Source organism: Chrysemys picta, chromosome 25 (assembly GCF_011386835.1).
Source record: "Chrysemys picta bellii isolate R12L10 chromosome 25, ASM1138683v2, whole genome shotgun sequence".
Lineage (NCBI taxonomy): Eukaryota > Metazoa > Chordata > Testudines > Emydidae > Chrysemys > Chrysemys picta.
This window is the reverse complement of record NC_088815.1, coordinates 7,184,292-7,201,938: the sequence shown is the minus strand read 5'-3', so window position 1 is coordinate 7,201,938 and position 17,647 is coordinate 7,184,292. Positions and strand designations below refer to the sequence as shown.

At 51.0% G+C, this 17,647-nt stretch overlaps 2 protein-coding genes across 4 annotated transcripts in view; one reads left to right on the top strand and one right to left on the bottom strand.

Annotated features, from left to right (window-relative positions):
• The window catches only part of ADAMTS10 (ADAM metallopeptidase with thrombospondin type 1 motif 10), a 137,455-nt gene extending 120,760 nt beyond the window's left edge, over positions 1-16,695 (bottom strand). Inside the window, exons 1-3 of one of the 2 annotated variants that reach the window (XM_065578598.1) lie at positions 16,568-16,674; positions 16,171-16,322; positions 15,006-15,119 (exon numbers count right to left, since the gene is read on the bottom strand). The gene's annotated coding sequence lies outside the window, so the exon portion shown is untranslated. Of the gene's footprint in view, positions 1-15,005; positions 15,120-16,170; positions 16,323-16,567 lie in introns of both variants that reach the window. The other variant, XM_005281234.5, reaches the window with a different exon arrangement.
• The window catches only part of LOC101946149 (tyrosine-protein kinase ZAP-70), a 46,606-nt gene that overhangs the window by 6,083 nt on the left and 22,876 nt on the right, over positions 1-17,647 (top strand). The gene's annotated exons all lie outside the window — the stretch shown is intronic.

The following is a 17,647-nucleotide window of genomic DNA, read 5'->3' as shown; positions in this document are numbered from 1 at the left end:
TGCAAGCCCGAGTCAGTTGACCCGGGCTGTGAGACTCCCTGCGGCAAGGTTTTCTTTGTAGCATAGACATACCCTTAGGTCCTTGGAAAATCTTCCTGTACATGCCTAAATGTGTACTTCTCCGGGGGGAGGCCTATCGTTCAAGTATCGGAGCAGGTGCAGGAGAGTTCTTTGGGTTTATAACTGATCAGGGTCACGTTCACCAGTACGCCTGGCTGCTTTACCGTGCTCTGCTGACACAAAGGAGCCATGAGCCTGGGGAATTGACCAGCTAAAGTGGATTTATAACTGCCGGGGCAGTGCAAAGCAGCTGGAGTGCAGGGGGGCTGGGACAATTTGCATAGTGGGGGTGCTGAGAGCCATCGAACCAAACTGTAAACCCTGCATATGATGGAAACCACTTCAAGCCAGGGGGTACGGCAGCACCCCCAGTTCCAGCACCTCTGCGGGACTGCACTGGTGAATCTGGCCCTGCATCTTTATTCAACTTTTCTCGAGTTCCACAAGTGCATGAATAATACATGAATGAACAGGCACAAAAATCAGTTTGGACGTTCAGTTACTGTCCTCCAGGAAAATGCATGGTTGGCTGGCGCTGGCTAAAAATCTTCCCTTGGATTTTTTTTAAAGACATTTAATGCTCCTAGGCCAAATTCCACATGGGAATCTGATGGTCAAACTTTACTTCGGTGGTAGCTCATTTCAGGTCTGATATTACTCCCATCAAAGGGCACGGCAAAATTCCCAGTGGCGTCAATGGAAAGCGGATCCTAGTTAAACTGCCTTTGGTCGCAGGACCATACAACTTATTTTTCAAGAGCCGGCAGGAAGTGGCACATCTGCACTCTGGAGCAGAAACATTCAAACAAGCTCCGCCCACTTCACTGCAGTGGTGAACCCAGAATTTGCACGTTTGACCCTGGCCTTACAAGATTCTGGGCATTTCTTGCAAGGGGCTGAGCCCCCACCGACTTCCCCTGATCCTGCGGGAGTGCCACAGCTGGGCCTGCACATGCTACTCTGCCCACAGCCCAAGACGATCCAGAAGCTCACTCCTGGGCCATGCAGCAGCAGGAGGCGGAGCAGGGGCCGTGCTTGCAGAGATGAGAAAGATAACAGCAGGGGCGCTGGAACAATTTCTATAGGGGGGGGGGGGGGGCGGGAGGGGGCTGAAAGCCATTGAACAAAACTGGAAACCAGTTCAAGCCAGGGGGTGCGGCAGCACCTCCAGTTCCAGCACCTATGGAGCAGGTAACAGATTGCTGCTAGCAGCAACACACAGAGCTTTGAAAATGAGAGGCTTGTGTAACCCAGGCCTGCCGGATGTGGTGCTTTGTCCCCCTCTAGTGGCACCTAGAGCAGTAGCACTGCACCTTTCCAGACTCCCGTACCCTTTTCAGGAGTCTGATGGGTCTTGCATGCCTCCACGTCTCACCTCACTTTAAAAACGACTTGCTTACAAAATCAGACGCAAAAATACACAAATGTCTCAGCACGCTAGTACTGAGAAATTGGTGACTCTCATCTCCCCTATCATTATAAAATAAATCAGCTGGAATATAAATATTGTACTTTCGTTTTAGTGTATGGTGTACAGAGCGGTATAAACAAGTCACTGTCTGTATGAAATTTTTGTTTGCACGGACTTTGCTAGTGCTTTTTATGTAGCCTGTTGTAAAACTAAGCAAATACCTAGATGAGTTGATGTACTGCCTGGAAGAGCGCTGCCTACCCCCAGGGGTATGTGTACCTCAGCTGAGAACCACTGAGCTAGAGATTAATGAGTCTGTACAGCTTTGGCTAAGAGTTACCTGGCGTTTAGCTCATGCAGTAGAGACTAATGCACTAAGCTTCATAGGCCCCAGGTTCAAGCCCACCTGCCGCTGACTGGGGTCTGTCAGTGTTACACATAGGCACTGACACCCGTGGGCAGCAGGGTTCAAAGCCTTTACCAGGCAGTGCAATGCTGAAGGGACAGTTGCACTGTGGGATTGTTGTTGGAGGACTGCTTATCCTGGTACTTCTACGTCCACATTGGCACTCTGCTGGTAGAGGGTTGTACGTCGCTCGGGAGTAGGGGAATAGCTGTGTGAGCAGGACCCAGAATTAAGTGCGGATGCATGCAAGGCTGTGCCAACTGTAACACTACTTAGCGTAGACCAGACCTACACCCCTGGCCCTGCAATTGCTAGGATGTGGGTGGACTGCAGCTACGATGTTAACCTGGAGCCGAGGGGAGGGTTTACAGGCTTGGTAGAATTAGTTACAGGGTTAGTTTAGCGGGGGTAAATTATGTATAAACAGTCCAGGCCGGATGCAAGTAGGAGCAGCACCTTAGGGCAATGTCTGTCTTTTCTATCCCGGTACATTATTAATTATTATGATTATAATTCTCTCCTGCTATATAAATAAAAGCACCTTTTATCCTGAAAGACCCCAAAGTGCTTTGCAGATCGAGTAATCACTTCACCTGCCTCTAAGGTAGTACACAGCCACATGACAGACATGTCAGGCAGCAAGTAAAGAAAAATACTGAGTGAACGTTTCTGAAATACAAATTTCCCGTTGTATCGGGGAAAATCGACCGTGAATCTGTCTGTCAATGGGAAAGGACCCCTGGCTCTCAAAGGCCCCTCTTCTCAAGCTCCTTCCAGGGCTCTCCAGCCGGGAGTGCTGAAATATAGCGAGATTTCACAAAGAGGCGGAGAGGAATTTTAACACTTCCCTTGACACACACTGAAAAATCCTTCAAATCGCAAGGGTTAAAACCAAAGCAGGACATTGCCCCTGCAGCGAGACTTGGCAGGGCTGCTTGCAGAATTCCACAAGGCCCAGTCGGGAGATGGATTCTACGGGATGTGCTGGATTCTTCCAGGGGCTCCTGGAACGATCCCAATTCAGACAGCATTCGGGGTAAGCAAACCATAGTAAAACCACTGAGCCTGCAGATTCCTGGGGCTATATTATCCGTTAGCCGCGAGTATCTGGACAGTTGCTGGGCATTAGAGAAAATGTTAACGAATGTCGACTTTTCAGGAGGATTAGCACCAAGGATTATTCAGCCAAAAATGTACCATCCCAAAGTGCTTAGAAATCTTTTGCGTGTGGCCAAATCATTGTGGAGGAAGAATGAGCTGACAAAGAGCAGGAGAGGGGAGATGAACGGCTCACCAGATGGGATACAGGGATGGTGCCCATCACCTATAGGGCATGGGTTCAAATCCCGCACTGGTCCAGAATGAATGTCTGGTGGCATGTGTGAAATGAATGTGGTGGGTCTTGATCTGATTCTACCCTCCCTGAAAGGTTTTGGCCTCTGTTAGACAGCAGGTGAGACTAGATGATCGTTGGGGTCCCATGAGACCCTAAAATTGATGAATGAATACGTTTATTTGGACTTTCCAAATGTTTTTGACAAAGTCCTTCAAGAGGCCATTAAGGCAACGTCTCGTAAGAGACTATCCAGACTGGTTCATCCACCCCTGCTTCGCATGACGCCAGTTGTGTCAATTTTAAAAAGACAAAGACAGATTCATCACATTCTCCCTGCCTTTCTGTTACTCCGTCAACCGCCTCCTCTCCCTCCCGTCGTTCTGCTTAAAGCGCCTCCGACGGCACGTTTCACCAACAGACCAGACTGGAGCCTCTTAGAGGTCACTAGGGCAAATGGAAAACCGAGAAGAATTTCTCATTTCAACATTGTGACACTTCACAGTGAAAGTCATTACACCCCCCTCCCCCCCAGATGTTTGTGTGGAAAAAGCTGACATGCTGAACATTTCATGTGTATAAATGCACATATATGGCCTGTTCCTTATCTGGAGAGATTGTGATCACACACAGAAAGCACGAAAGCAAAGGTGAGATGAGGGTGACCAGATCGCAAGTGTAAAAAATCAGGACAGGGGGTGGAGGGGTATTAGGTGCCAATATAAAAAAAAAGCCCCCCAAAATCAGGACATCTGGTCACCCTAGGTGAGATGCCAGCATGGCCATATGATCATTATTAATTATTTAAAGCATGCTTTGGCATTGGACAAAGGTGCCAGCCTACGTGAACCCTGAGTTGGTGGGTGGAGCCTACCAAAATGACAACTGGCCCACCGCCCCTCAAATCAGGGAGGGGCCACAGAGTTCAAAAAGCAACAGATTATGGAGGACAAAGAACGTCAAAATAGGCATGGGGGTGCAGGTCACGGGATCAAGACAAGCAATGCAGAGGGGGACACCGGGCAGAGAACAGGTCCAATGGACACGGCCCAGAGGAACTCTGCCCGGGCACATGAATGGACAAGAGACTGGCTAAAGGCCCCATGGTCATAGAGAACCACATCTTCCCCCCCCGTCCCCAATCCAGCTTCCTCCTTCTGGACTGAGGGGAGCCAGAGACGGCTGGGGATTTTCAGATGCGCGCAATGCTGTATGCAGCTCTTGCTGAAGTCAGTGGGAGTTTTAACCTTGACTTCACTGGGCGCCGAGTGAAGCCAATGCTGAGTGCTTTTGAGAATCCTACCCTGAAGTCCTCAGTCTACGCAAAAAACAGCCACCAACCGGGTTGCAGCAGGGCAAACTTCCACATGCCCTCCAACCAACACACTTCACTGTGACCTGGAAGGATTCCCTCAAAGAGCAAGTTCATCCCCTTAGTCAATTCAGTTCTTGGACTCTTCTGGGTGTGTGTGGGGGGGTGCCAACTAGATTGTTGTGTCAACCTAATCGTTGTGATGGGGACGCTAGTCCGCTATGAATCAGACCGAGGCAACAAACGCATTTCCCCTACGGGCTACCAAACAGCTGTCAGCCTGGAACAGCCAATCACGTCTCATCAGGACTGGTTTCCATCCAGTGATCTGGAGGTGAAAGGCTCTGTGGCAAAAACCCAGTTCCTTGAGCAATAATGTTCCCCCAGGAGAGTTTGTTTTCACGGGTTATTACCAGATGATCCAAGGAGCAGCCTGCACATTGATGAGATAACTGGACGTTGCTGGGCACTGCAGAAGGGTGTGGCTGGAGATGACGGAGGTCTGAGGGTTTTCTGGGGAGAACATTAACCCGTGGCTGCTGATTTTAGCTGCAGCCTCTGTGCGGCCATAGAATGGGGCTGGGACCGGTTATGAGCAGATGTCCCACTGGGAAGTTAGCCTCTAAACCTGCGGTGCTAACGGCCCCGGTGAGTTTGCCTAGGGTGCCAAGTATGCAAGGCAGCAAGGCCATGGGGAAGGCTTAGGAAGATTGACTCGGCTCCAGAATGGCAATAAATATGAGGAATAGCTCAGTGGTTTGAGCATTGGCCTGCTAAACCCAGGGTTGTGAGTTCAATCCTTGAGGGGGCCACTTGGGGATCTGGGGCAAAATCAGTACTTGGTCCTGCCTAGTGAAGGCAGGGGGCTGGACTTGATGACCTTTCAAGGTCCCTTCCAGTTCTAGGAGATGGGATATCTCCATTAATTAAATTATTAAAAATATCTTAGCAAAGAAGGGCTTAGAGTAACTCAAACCAGACACCCGGGGCCAGCAGCACAGAGAACGCAAAGGCTAAGGACTGACCAGGCCACTGAGAGTGAACTCGGTTTTCTCCGCTAGTGATGGGCTTGTAGGTCAGGGCTAAGCCACCTTCCAGGAAAGGGAGGAGCTCGTTCTTCAGGGCTGTCAGTTCAAGCCCTTTAACAGCCAGCAGAAAAGACGACAGCATTCCAACCCATGGAAGCAGAACATTTCTCCATGGAACCTTTTCCAGAGTTTTCTACAGAGCATTCGCTGAGCCTGACATTACACTCAGGCCAAGATTAGAAATCCGGAGAATCATTTTCCCCAAGTGGAACTCACAGAATTGCAGAAATTAGATATGGGAAAGTCCTATTAGCTCATCCCATCCATTACCTGCCAATGTGGGATTATTCCCTACAGTATGTTTTCTAGTCCAGTTTCAAATGACTCAAGTAATAGGACTTCCACCACTTCCCTCAGGGAGATGGTTCCATGCTCAAATGGAAATGTTTCCTGATAACCAGCCTACATTTTCCTTTCCTTAATACCAGGCCATTCCTACTAATAATATCCCCTTGGAACAGGTTAACAAACTGCCTCCTCTCTCTCCTTAGTGATCAAGCTCTTCAGACACTTGGAGTTGGCTATCACATTTTCCCCCCAGTCATGCTTGGCCAACACACCATGTGCATAGTTAGTTCATGAGAATTATACTCATAAATCAGTCCCGCCAGCCTTTCAGCAGTTTTAATGCTCCTCTCTGAATTTTTGCAAGTTTGTTGACATTTTTCTGACACTGAGATGCCAACTGAAATAAATCACAGCAAGATCAGGATGCCTGGCTCCTTCGTTTGCCAGGGGCAGCTGCATCGGGGGCCAGGTGTCCACTTCTTTTTAAAACAGCAACTTTTTAAAGCTTTATTCCATACAAAGCAGACGTCTCTTTGTTTGAGAACGGATGAATGCACCCCAGGCTCTAGTGGCTTTTGCCCTGGCTGGCAATGGCTTCCATTCCAGGCACTCAACCGTCTGTATTCATAAAAGTGAACAGCACCACTGCTTAGTGACAAACAAGCTATCTGAAAAAGGTATTGTCACGCCTGGATCTGCTGGCCCCACTAGACTGCCCTTTCAAATGAGATACAAAAGCCTTGTGACTCGTGATCTCTTGGCAGATGTTGCAAGAGTAGAGATGTTAACCGTGATGTCCTGGCCAAATTCCAACTTGGGTAATTATGTTTGCCTTCTCTAAATCCCCTCCTGCAGTTTTAACTGGAGAATGTATTCTTCTCTTCCCCAGACGCTTGTGTAAGGTCACAACAGCGGAACGGCTGGGACGTCCCATCTCCGAGGGACATCCCAGCCGTTCTGCTCCACTAACTTTACGTTGCAGAGGTGGGTGAATGAGCCATATAAACAACTTGGGAAGTGCTCAGCATCTTTCGTCAGGAAAGGTCCCAATCTGCAGGTCACATTATTATGATCACCAAAAAATGGACTTCTCCATCCAGCGGCTACACGCATTCGGATCGCCCTACGAGCAGAAAGGACCTGGGCCAGAAGTAGGTGTCCTAAAATGAGCTGCTCCTGGAAGTCAAACTGGTGAAATTGAGAGGACTAGCACACAAGCCTATTGTCTCACTAGTAAGGCATAGACCTCGTGCTACCCTTTGCACAATGGTGGATTTCAGCCCGACCGAGCTGTGCTAGGGGCTGCACAAACAGATAGTCCTCGTCTCTGTGCACGTCTGAGTCAGTCTACTGCACTCTGTTTGGCAGTAGAATCTTGACAAATGCTGTGAATGGATTTAGAGGTGGAATATGAAACTGAACATGAGTGGAAAGTGATGCATTTGGAGAAGAAATCCAAGCTAAGTAGCTCTTAAATGGCAGTGACGCATAGGTGCTGGAACGAGGGGTGCTGCCGCACCCCCTGGCTTGAACTGGTTTCCGTCAGATACAGGGTTTACAGTTTGGTTCAATGGCTCTCAGCCCCCCACTATACAAATTGTTCCAGCGCCCCTGCAGTGAAGTAGAGCAGTTAATGCAGTGAAGGACAGAGGAGGAACCTCAGTGTACCGACAAACCCAACTTTACATGTCCCAGCGGTACAGAAGCCACCGATCTACTAGCCTTCTATCGCACAGGGACACAAGACAGAAATACAAGGATATTGTGCGATCACCGAGTAAAGCTCTGCTCAGACTGCATTTGGGATGAAGTCTCCAACCCTGCGTATCTGAATTGAGGACAGATACAGGTACCCAAAGGGAATTCACCATAAGGTGATTAGCAAGATAACTAGATCGGAGGAGTTTGCTGACTTGGCGGTACGGTGGCATGGACTGACAAACAGATTGAGGTGATGATTAAGAAGTGACGTGATGAAAATACTGAAGCCAGCTCAGGGTTCTCATTCAAGCTGGTCAAAAGTTTTCCGACAACAGTTTTCAGATGGAAAATGCTGACTCAGTGGAACTGAAACATTCTGCGCGACCGTGTCGATTCCGGTGAAACTTTCAATGGAAACTGTCAATGGACTTTCAATGGAAGTGGCAGGTAGACTGGCCCGTCAGCCTGATTTCCTGCTAGCCCACCTGCCCACTGGCCAACCAGCCAGCAGGTGGGCAGGGTCCCAGACTCCGTGGGCGGCCAGCTTCCCAGCCCACTTACCAGCCTGGAGTTTTTCAAGATATTTCCATTCTGTGAAAGAAATTTCATTTCCAGCTTTTCAGTCCAACTTGGAACAATTTTTTTTTTCTGGAACTGCATAATTTTCCACTGTTCTTGCACAGCTCTAGTTATCATACGTTTTAAATTGATGATCTATTGGCCTTTGCTGAACTGACTAGAATTAGAAAACTTAGGGTTAAGGACGCATCATTTTGCCGAGTGATTGGTGAAGACGTGGGTGATGCGAGCCAAGGTAGAGCCGAGTATCGCTCACGTATTTAAGCACAACGCGGGATGATATATAATGCAATTAACAAAAGGGGCATTATTATTATTTTTTCTTATTTGCACTGCAGGACAACTTGAGATCAGAGTCCCACGGTGAGAGGCAGAGTGTGCTAGTGGCTGGGCCGGCAGACTAGGCATCAGGGACCCATGAGTCAATTGGCAGCTCTGCCACTGACCACCTGTGACCTCCTTGGCGAGTCCCTCGGCCTTCTCTGTTTTGACTGTAAGCTCTTCAGGGCAGGGACCGCTCCTTGCTGTGTGTTTGTACAGCACCTAGATCTTGGTTGGAGCCTCTAGGTCAGGGGTGGCAAACTTTTTGGCCTGAGGGCCACATTGGGTTTCGTAAATTGTATGGAGGGCTGGTTAGGGAAGGGGGTCGTGGCCCGGTCCCCCACCTCCTGACCCATCCAATCCCCTCTGTTCCCTGATGGCTCCTCTGGGACCCCTGACCATCCACACACCCCCGCTCCCTGTCCCCTGACCGCCCCCGGACCCCCGCCGCCCCATCCAACCCCTCCTCTCATTCCTGATGCCCCCCCCAGACCCCTGCCCCATCCAACCACCCCTTCTTCCTGTCCCCTGACTGCCCCCGAAACCCCTGCCCCAACTGCCCCCCATCCAACCCCCCCTCCTTTCTGACTGCCCCCCCCCCGAACCCCTGGCCCCATTCAACCCCCTGTTCCCCCCCCCAACCCCTATCCACACCCTCACCCCCTGACCACTACCCTGAACTCCCCTGCCCTCTATCCAACCCCACCTGCTCCCTGCCCCCTTACTGTGCTGCCTGGAGCACCGGTGGCTGGCAGGGAGCCGGGCCACACCGCTGCTGCCACCACGCAGCACAGAGACCGGGTCAGGCCGGGCTCTACAGCTGCGCTGCCCCAGGAGCTCACAGCCCCGCTGCCCAGAGCATTGCGCCGGCAGCAGGGTGAGCTGAGGCTGAGGGGGGATGTAAAACAGCAGGGGAGGGGCCGGGGGCGAGCCTCCCGGGCCAGGAGCTCAGGGGCCAGGCAGGATGGTCCCGCCGGCTGGATATGGCTCGTGGGCCATAGTTTGCCCACCTCTGATCTAGGAGCTACAATACAAACAGTAAAAAGATGAGCTAAACTATAAGATTAAACATCAAAGCCAAGCTATCTGGGGGGAGGGATAGCTCAGTGGTTTGAGCACTGGTCTGCTAAACCCAGGGTTGTGAGTTTAATCCTTGAGGGGGCCACTTAGGGATCTAAGGCAAAATTAGTACTTGGTCCTGCTAGTGAAGGCAGGGGGCTGGACTTGATGACCTTTCAAGGTCCCTTCCAGTCCTAGGAGATAGGATATCTCCATTAATTTATCGCCCCTTTCTAAATTAAAACAAGAAAAACAATCCAAATTTGCAGAGGATTAGGTCTCTGGTGGGGTCATTTTGTGGTTGGAAACACATATTTCTGACAGTTGCTTAAGCACGAGGCACACAGTGTGGGTGAGAGGCCGAGGTGCAAAGTGTCTCCCTGTAAGACGGCTGCCTCTGCAGCGCGCAGCGATGCTTTCAGTCATGCATGAGAAGGTGCTTGTTAAATGCATGGTCACAACAACTGCGGCCAGTGCCGGAGATGAAAGATCGTTCTCATTGCTCTCATTCTCCTCCACGGCCCCCATTACCAGGGTACCCGAGTGCCTTGTGGTGCTGCTGTGAGTAAGAAGCACGGTTCATAGAATCATAGAAGATTAGGGTTGGAAGAGACCTCAGGAGGTCATCTAGTCCAACCCCCTGCTCAAAGCAGGACCAATCCCCAACTAAATCATCCCAGCCAGGGCTTTGCAAGCCTGACCTTAAAAACCTCTAAGGAAGGAGATTCCACCATCTCCCTAGGGAACCCATTCCAGTGCTTCACCACCCTCCTAATGTAATAGTGTTTCCTAATATCCAACCTAGACCTCCCCCACTGCAACTTGAGACCATTGCTCCTTGTTCTGTCATCTGCCACCACTGAGAACAGCCGAGCTCCATCCTTTCCAGAACCCCTTCAGGTAGTTGAAAGCAGCTATCAAATCCCCCCCCCCCCTCTTCTCTTCTGGAGACTAAACAAGCCAAGTTCCCTCAGTCTCTCCTCGTAAGTCATGTGCCCCAGCCCCCTAATCATTTTCAATGCCCTCCGCTGGACTCTCTCCAATTTGTCCACATCCCTTCTGTAGTGGGGGGACCAAAACTGGACACAATACTCCAGATGTGGCCTCCCCAGTGCCGAATAGAGGGGAATAATCACTTCCCTCGATCTGCTGGCAATGTTCCTACTAATGCAGCCCAATGTGCCGTTAGCCTTCTCAGCAACAAGGGGTAACTGTTGACTCATCCAGCTTCTCATCCACTGTAATGCCCAGGTCCTTTTCTGCAGAACTGCCGCTTAGCCAGTCGGTCCCCAGCCTGTAGCAGTGCATGGGATTCTTCCGTCCTAAGTGCAGGACTCTGCTCTTGTCCTTGTTGAACCTCATCAGATTTCTTTTGGCCCAATCCTCCCATTTGTTATCCTCCTTTATCCAAAGAGGCTCAGTGACTTGCCGAAGGTCACACAGGAAGTCTGTGGCAGAGCCGGGAATTGCACCCCAGCCTCCCCCCCTCCCAGACTAGCACCTTAACCATTGACACATCCTTCCACCTCATTTCTGCTCTGTCAGGCCTCTCTCCTTTGCACAGTATGTGCCATCGACTGGGAGCCTATTGCTCTGTACCGCAGACGGCCATGGAGATGGAGGGCTGGAGCCCTTATGCTGAGACAATCTGGGGGCCCGACGAAGGCACCAACTCCTCTCTCTGGTTCATTACTCGGTCCCAGGAAAATGGTCAAGCCTTGACACTACATTGCGGCTGCTGTCCTCACAGGGCTAGGCCTGAGTGGTAGGCATGGGGCGCCGAGGTAGATTGAAACCAAGTTTGAAAGACTTGGCGTTCCCTATCCAGAGACAGTGCCCCCCTGGCAGAGCGAGCAGAACCATGCACACTGCTGGGAGCTCCAGGCTGGGATCTGTCTGATGCACCCTCAGAGTTACTATATGCATTCTATATGCATCCGAAGAAGTGGGCTATAGTCCACGAAAGCTTATGCTCTAATAAATTTGTTAGTCTCTAAGGTGCCACAAGTCCTCCTGTTCTTCTTTTTGCGGATACAGACTAACACGGCTGCTACTCTGAAACCTCAGAGTTACTGACTGCTAGTCAAACGCGACACTGGACCTGTGGGATCAGAGCCATCGGTTCTCTGTAGTGTGTGTGTGTGCGCGCCTGTCCTCCAGCCTCTGAATCAAATCCACGTGCTGCAGACACAAGCAGTCGTGTGTTCTTCACACACAGGCAGCAGAGTCTAGACCCCCTCCTCGTCTTTCAGCTCCAACCACACACCACTCCGCTGCATGAGCGAATGGAGAAACTTGGCTTCAGAGAGTGGCAGCTAGTCCCCTATCCTTTCTGTTGGCTTAACCACTGGGGAGGGGGAGGGATAGCTTAGTGGTTTGAGCATTGAGCCTGCTAAACCCAGGGTTGGGAGTTCAATCCTTGAGGGGGCTATTGAGGGATCTGGGGCAAAAATCTGTCTGGAGATTGGCCCTGCTTTGAGCAGGGGGTAGGACTAGACCTCCTGAGATTCTATGATTCCATCACTCACACAGCCAGGATGCTATGGTTGCATTGCATGCACAAAGTGCCAGCTTTATCCAGAGCATCCCGTCACAAGGCAGATGTCATCCTGCCACTTCAGGGAAAAACCTGCTCTAGAAATGCAATGGCCTCCTGCTATCATATGCCAAAGGCCAGGCCCTGTGACATGATGCCAAGGAATCCCAAGCCTCCATCCAACGACTTCGCCCCAGAAGGAAAACCCTGGGGAATGACTATCTTGGTCATACGGAAGATGATACTAAGAACTGATTTCATGGGCAGGTCTGGGCCTGGCTGCGACAGCCTCCCTGAAACTCAGCAGGCTTCTTGCTGACAACCTGATCCAGGATCCCGTGAGGTCAATGGCAGAGCTCCTGTTAACTTCGGGGGTGCAAGATTTGATCGTGGCTTAAGTCGGTCAAGCTCAGACATTTCTGAAATATTTTGAAGATCAAACACGATATGAAATGTAGACCAAGTGCCACAGCCAGTAAAATCCTATGCCCTGCCTTGCGCTCGTGCATTGCTTTCAGGAGACAGATGGATCATGCTTCTTAATGTTGCAAAGAGATCCCCTAGGTTACCGTTGCTACATGAGATAAAGGGTCCATCGCCTGGAGATCCTGCTGTAGGACAGGGACCTTATATGGCTACTCCAGGGCAGTATTTTGCCATGGCAACTTTAGCGGAGCCAAGACTCTTTCAGTAATTGCCCGAATTAGATTGAAAAAGTTTACGTCCGCTCTGTGGTCAGTCACTGACTACTGCAAAGAGCGACTGCCCGAAAGCAGCCAGGTTATGTAAGTTATCCTGTTTCACGCAATGCTGCTTAGCCCCTTAGAGAGCGATGTCTGTGGACTCTGCTGTCCTTTCCCCCCCCGCCCCAACAGGGAATAATTAGCTAGTGACCATTTGCGAAAAGGAGGGTGCTACTGAGCGGGGTCTCCCATACGACATGGATGGGGGCATAGGAGTACCTGAATAGGGAGAGAGATAAGGAAAAGCATAAGTAGATTTATATTGAAATCTGCTTAGCCAGCAGCCCTCACCAATCAGGGGTGTTCATGATGGGTCAGCACAAGTCAGTAGACGCCCACTGTCCTGCTGCTTCTCAGACAGTCCTGACCACTGCTGGGTCTTTCAAGACCCCACTGCACTGTTTGCAGTAGAACACTGACCAGACTCCAGCTCGGGTGACTTCACACTGCCCTCCCGATTTACCTGGCTGTACAACTGTTCTTAGGCTCCCACGGATCGGAGCGTTGCTCCGCACTGCCAATCAGCGGCCACATTCCACCCCAGAGGTGGCTGCATTCCACTCGTTCCTGTGGCGTACAATTTGCCCATCCATTTGGGAAATGAAAGGCACTCTATAAATGGAAGACAACTTTCTTGTAACAAAGAGATCCTCACCGTTAAAGCCTCAACCCCTGTACACACAAAAAAAAATCAACTCAGATACGAAGCCTTCTTGGCTGAGAATTGTGCTTTCAAACTGCCGACTGAGCCATGCCCACCAGGCCCACTCCTCCCCCCATGCAGGTGGCCTGCCTCCCTCCCCACACAGCCATGGGATCCAATTGCTTCCGCTCATTAGCATTTGACAAATAACCACAGAGAGAGAAAAAGGCCCCAGCAGGATATGAACAAGCTTAGGCTTTCACTGCCATCTGACTGCACCGATCGAATGTGTCATTATTTTTCCATTCTTTATCACCCCATCTCGCCTTCCCCTTCGAGCGGAATCAGCGTGCTGCTCTTTCGGGGGGCTCTTGCCAGCTCAGCATGGCTGTGCCGAAGCACGGGCAGACTGAAAGGGCAGGACGGGACTGAAGTGTGTAGGTGGCAATTCCTGAGCTGGGGGGAGCAGATGTAGAGGGGAGTGTGCGTGGGTGGGGGGCACTCTGCATCAAGGTTCATGAGTTTCCTCCCCGCCCAAATGTGATGAGCTTCCCCTCAGTCACCAACTACCCCATTCCGCTGCAAGTAAACTCAACAGCTGCTGGGGTGGGGGAAGGGGGTCAGCCCAGGACCAAGACAGAGCCTTGCTAGCCAGTGCTACCAGATCACAACCGGTCAGTGAGTTGGGCAAAAGTTCCATTTATTTAAGCAATAAAATCTTGGTAATTTAGGGTTCTGGGCACCATGATCAAGGATTGAGTTGGGGGCTTGTGGTTTGGCTTAGCTGCTCATAGCCCGATTGATATAGGCCCCTCAGGGCTCTTCAGTGAAACCTTGCTGCTGTCTGCCCGGGCTGGGAGGTTCCCTTCCAGCTGCAGTGTAGACAGGGCCGGCTCCAGGCACCAGCCTAGCAAGCAGGTGCCTGGGGCGGCCAATGAAGAGGGGGGCGGCACGTCCGGCACTTCAGCGGCGGGTCCCTCACTCCCTCTCGGAGCGAGGGGCCTGCCGCCATAGAACGAAGCGGCGGTAGAGCTGCTGCTGCTTGCGATTGGGTTTTTTTGGCTGCTTGGGGCGGCAAAAACGCTAGAGGCGGCCCTGAGTGTTGACATCCGCTAAGTGGAACGTGGGCGATACAGACAGGGACACAGAAGCAGCTGCCTGCCACAGACCCTTCCCCGTATCCAGAAGAGTGATCCTCTTTCAGTGACAGCTGAGAAGTAGAGAGGCTATTTATTGAACTCTGATTTCTCCTCATTTTCCTGCCTGGGGCAGTATTTTCCTAACCTCCCTCCCGGGGTATCAGAGAAATTATTCTACACTTTGCTTCCTAAAAATGGTGCGTTTTTACTAGGGCAAAATGGTCCCCATGTTCCACACCAGAAGTGGCTGCATTTCAGTGGTGGATGAAAGATCTCAACATGCACAGTCTGGGATCCATAGGGATGAAAGAGACCTCAGACGTCTAGTTATTATTGACCCTTTTAAACACACAGCCAAGTACTTGCCTTCAAGTTAATAGCCTTACCTGCTCACTTCCTTAGACGAGAGAAGACCAGGTCCCAGGTGAAGCCCCAGTGGTGCAGGTTTCCAAAAGAAAAGCCTCAGAACAGATGATGAGGGGGTTTGTTCTCCAGGGTTTCTGTAAACATGAACACAGTCATTTCACTTAATAAAACCCTCTTCCAGGGAGAAATGACTCTTCTTAGCAATATCTATTTGCCTGTATTTGACTTGTGAGCACAAAAAGCAGAAGCAAAATGTGAATGGGCCTAAGTTATCCAAGTGATTCCGTTCCAAGGCCTGACAATAGCTGACAACAGCAATGCCCCTATTGGCGCAAAACCCTGCAAGGCCAGGGCTCCGGCAGAGCCGTGCACGAGGCCGCGGGGGCCAGGCAGGTCCCTGCGGGCCTAGTGGGAAGGTTCCATGGCAGTTGGAAGCCGCCAAGCGGGAGGAAGCAGCGGCCGTCGGTTGGGAGTCTGGCGAGCAGGGGAGAGTTTCTACCCTGGAACTAGCCAGCCCTACCCCCCGTCACAGCAAGTCCGGTATGCGGCCATGTAGGGCTCCCAAGGGCACAGCCTCCTGGTAAGCAGACGCAGGCGTAGAGAGAAGGGGTGGAGGGAAGTGGTCTGGACGTGGATAAAAATCTCCCCTCAGAGCACCTCAGACTAGCGCCTCATTACTGGGCCCCATGTAACCCGCATCCCTGCTCTCGCTCCCCCTTCTCCATCCACCTCCCTCCCCTGCTCTCAGCTCCGGGCCTGGGTCGGTCTCACTGCTCTGCCACCTTGTCTCTCCGCCTTAAGCGCCTGCCCCTTCAAACAGCCCCCCTCCCCAGTTCTCAATTGCGATCACACCTCATTCCCACCATTGCCTCAAGTCCACAGCCAGGTTGGGGCTTGTTTGCTTTTCCCAGGGCCAGGTGCCATTGTAGCCACTGGAGTCTTACCACTGCCACTCCCTTCATGGTATCATCCCCACTAGGACTCTGTAGAAATTAGGGTGACCGGATGTCCCAATTTTATAGGGACAATCCTGATATTTGGGGATTTTTCTTATCTAGGTGCCTATTACCCCCCACATTCTGTCTCAATTTTTCATACTTGCTATCTGGTCACCCTAGTAGTAATGTTCCAGCAGGGAGGGTAGGAAAAATCAAAAGCAACGGGGCAAGAAAATGGCTCCCCCACCTCAAGCATTACTGGCTTTCCAGAGAGACGCAGCCGAGCTCGGGGGAAAGCAGGCGTCATCTTCACCAATACCACCCTTGTCCCTGCTGTGTTTCCTGGGATGGGAATAGACCCTTGCAGCGGTTCTGAAGGGCCAGGCCCAGCTAGAAGTGCTAACAAGAGAACAGCCAAAGGGATTATTTCTCTCCCCCCCCGCCTGGTCGTTGCCTTTCATTAAGGCAACCCAAGCCCTGGAGCCACTGCAGCAGGGCTGTCCCACGTGGCTTCCAGGCACTGCCGCTGCCTCCGTTCTCCACCACCCTTTTGCTGGTGTTTTCTGAACATGCCTCCTCTTTTCAGGAGTCTGGTTTATTAAGGTAATATTCAAACACCCACAAATCTCCCCCTCCAAACCCACCTTCCATCCAAGCTAGCTCAGACCCTTGGTGGAGGGTTCTTCATGCTGGCTTCACTGATCTTCCTCCTAGCAGACTCCTATCCCTGCAGCTTCTGCTCAAGCACACCAGAGGCCTTATATTTCTCAGCAGGCCTAGTGCTCAGTCACACGCTCCCATCACATTGCCCCCCCACCCCTCTTCATTCCCTTCACCTGGGGAGGCAGGCTACACCTGGCACAGGTGATGCTGAACCTCATCCATCTTAAAGGGCCAGCTCACACTGTGAGAGCTGCATGGCTGGCGTTTGTTGTGACCAGGTTAATAATAAACAATAATAATAATAATATCGCCAGCAATAATCATAGGAAGACATAAACAGCCGTCATAACAGGCTCCATGCTTCTCCCTGCTTCACTGATCCAACCCCACTACTTTGATTGATTTGCACCAGTGTCACAGAGAGCAGAATTTGGCCCAGCCTGTTGTGTTTAGATGACATGAAGCGATACACTGTTGCTGTCAGTTTTCTCCCATGCCGAGGTCTGTGGCAGGCTATAGATAGCTGTAAATGACAGATATCTTAGAGATCTTTCTGTTTGTCTTACCCAACTAAATGTGGTTGCAGTGTTGATCAGACCTAATTAAGTTGGGGAGAGGCCTTTCTCACTGCGACTTTGCACACGAAGACCAACGTGTTCTAAAGTGGCCACTGATTTTGGGTGCTTCTGTTTTTTGGATGCTCAACTTGAGACACTTCCGGCATGTGGGGATTCTCAGCACCTCCAGAAAATCAGGCCCAAACTGCAACCCAACATTTAGAGGCTGCTTGAAAAACCAGGGTCTGATTGTAGCAGTCAGGGGGAGTTGAAGGTACCTAGCACCATACAGGCGCTTGCCTGGCATGAAGGGTTATAAATAAAGCCTCACAACACTGCTGCAAGATGGGGACAAAAATGCTGTACCTATGTCACAGAGAGGGAAACTGAGGTACGGGACAGCTAAGAGAGTTGCTCAGGGTCACATGGTGAGGCAAGTGGCAGTGTTAGGAATAGAACTCAGTACCACAAAATATCTTTGAGGCCAAGTGCTTAGCAGGGTTG